Genomic DNA, 2,752 nt, shown 5'->3' with positions numbered 1-2,752 from the left:
CAGTCAGTCTTGTCCATTATTGTCCATTTATGTACTTCAGATGATTTTTATCACACGTTTTTAGCAGTCTGTACAATTCATGCATTCTCACTTAAAGTTTGGTGCTGGAATGAAGAGCTCATGCAAGTAATAATTGTCACTATTAATCCACTGTGATTTAGTAATAATTATGTATACCGATCATAATAAATTATTATAGTCAAACTATATAATTATACTGTATAATGTTCAGCATAATAATTATTATAAAAACACTATTAATATGTGACAGGGCCAATGAAAACAGACCTTAACGCGGCAATAATTAAATTAAGCTATAGGCCAATTTAGTAGAAATGAAAAACATGGGCAAAAAATTTTTTTTTCACAGGTGCTAACTTCAACCCTTCCTCTACCTACCTGTAAAAATGTGGGTCTCTACAAAGCTTTAAACAGGTCAAGCGCGGACGTTGAAGAAACTCACCGAACGTTCATTTTTTACAATGAAATTTACTGTCTACGTGAGGGGAAATTCCCTGGGAATTTCCCTATTATTGTTAATTATTTTTAACAAATAAAAGATGACAACTTGTACAGGACTATTTCATCAGCCCAGTACTTACAATCATCAAGAGGAGCCAGGTATATTATAGCTCCACTTCTTAACAAACATAATTTAGCAACAGAAATAGATTAGAAAGAGCAGCTATCTAGCTAGCTAGCTTGGCGTAGATCCACTCTTGTTTCTTTAGATGTACGTATCCCGTGCCACTTGTCCTCATAAACATTCCATAACAACCTACAGATAAGTAGTAAGTTAAGATAGACACAATATCAATGTCACTTACATTCTAGCCAATAGACAAGCGTTTCTCAGGCCTCCGACACTTACCACCACCTGAGGGAACCATCAATATAAATGTTATACGACAATTCCACGCAGTTTCCTGGGCCCTCCATGATGTGATCACCCATCCCATCAAGCCTGTTACTACTAAGCACAATGGCAGTGATACCAGTACTAAATTAAAGGAGGAAAGCTTCTTATAAGGCTACTAATAAGTTGGATCAAGCCTTAGATCGATACGGATGAATACTAAGTGAAAGACTACCTATAATAGATCACTTAGGCTTCCTTTAAGCTGTATGAAGGACAGAGACACTTTCTGTAGGCTCCATACAAGTGAGGGATCTTTTATAAGACTGATACATTACACAGATAATAAGTACAAGCTTATAACAAGACATGAGAGCTTACCATTTGAGCGACGGGAGTCTTTGTCTCTTTATTTCTTTGAAGATCCTTCCTAGGTGCCAAGCAATCCAGCTACATAGCTATACTAGCTAGCTAGAGAGTCCTAGAACGCCTAGCCTTCATCTAACTAACTTGTCTTATCCAGAACATATTTTACTAAGCTTTATGAGTATACGGAAGTGCCCGGAAGCCAATAATTGAACTTCAATTATCATGACGTTTGAGCGTCATTTACTCAAGAGGGCGTTGCAATACCTTTGTAGCGTTCCCTCGAACATATCTCCGGAAAGAAAGTAGCTAGGAGGTCGATCTTGGTATCATTTTGAAGCTTAAAGGACGCCCTATCTGATTCAACAATAAAAACTGATTCGAAAATGCCCGCGTTAAGGTCTGTTTTCATTGGCCCTGTCACATATGCATGCAAATAAATCATGAACGAAGTGGCTATTCATTTAATTTTGCATCCCATGCGCATGGCCTTTGAACTGGCCACTTAGACACATAATTTTTTTATAGGTACACACATAATATATAATTACAACTAGATACAGTGGAACCCCTAACTCTATAATGGACACTTTTGGGGAACAATGTTGATGGCCATTACTATACTCAGAGGTGACCTTTGTTGAAGGGTTGCTTTATAATTATATTATACACAAACTGTTCATTTTGGATCTGGGTGGCCTGAGTGGCCATTATATCACAGTTGGCCTTTCAGAGTGGCCGTTATAGGAGGGATTCCACTGCATGTAGACACAAGTAATTGATCAAGATACCAGTTAACATTAATGTTTGTGAGATAATTTTGTAGTTATGATGACTCATCGATAAATCTGGTGATAGTTTTTTAATTTGGCGTTTCAGGCGTAGCTATATATACTATGTCAATGATGCATGTGCCTTCGCTTATAAATTATAGCAATTTCCTTAGGTGTACACATAGTGTTATTGAACTGAATTGTAGCCCCATGCATTCTACCATTAAATAGCAGGACAGGCTGTGCAATACTATAGCTGGCTTTCCTTGAATATTTGCCATTGAAAGCTAAGATCGTATATTAAGTATGTCATGCTGATGTTATATACTGAAAGCTAACATTCAAGTTCGCTTAGCAAATGTATGAATAACATGAAACATGCATGCTTTTATAGTTATGTGTTTTCGTCAATAACAGACGCTATACTGGCCACATAATAAATATCTGTGGCTATACCATATCTTTAGTTACTAGTATCCCAGAATCCAGCAATCTGATTGGTCAGTACAGGGTTTATATTTCCCATATTAACCTGTAAATTCTCATATAAACCTGTAATTTTCATGTTCACAACAACCATTCATTATTAATTTTTGTGTTTTTCAAACATGTTTTTTGTATAATTATTGTTATAAAAAACAATGAGAAGTAACTGTTTTGTTTTGGTAATGACAAAAAATTATAATGTTCAGTCGCTGTTAATACGTTGGTTGTTGGATGTAGGCATATTATAGAGAGATTGATGGTATAACGTTGC

At 36.1% G+C, this 2,752-nt stretch overlaps 1 long non-coding RNA gene across 1 annotated transcript; it reads right to left on the bottom strand.

The window, feature by feature from the left end:
• Positions 1–445: 445 nt before the first annotated feature.
• LOC135342115 (uncharacterized) lies at positions 446–1,395 on the bottom strand. The gene is made up of 3 exons (XR_010396765.1): positions 1,238–1,395; positions 828–877; positions 446–778 (listed from the first exon to the last, which is right to left on the bottom strand). It is a non-coding gene; the product is annotated as an uncharacterized LOC135342115 (long non-coding RNA).
• Positions 1,396–2,752: the final 1,357 nt, after the last annotated feature.

Source organism: Halichondria panicea, chromosome 1 (assembly GCF_963675165.1).
Source record: "Halichondria panicea chromosome 1, odHalPani1.1, whole genome shotgun sequence".
Classification (NCBI taxonomy): Eukaryota; Metazoa; Porifera; class Demospongiae; order Suberitida; family Halichondriidae; genus Halichondria; species Halichondria panicea.
The sequence above is the reverse complement of the archived record's forward strand: the minus strand, read 5'-3'. Positions and strand labels throughout refer to the sequence as shown.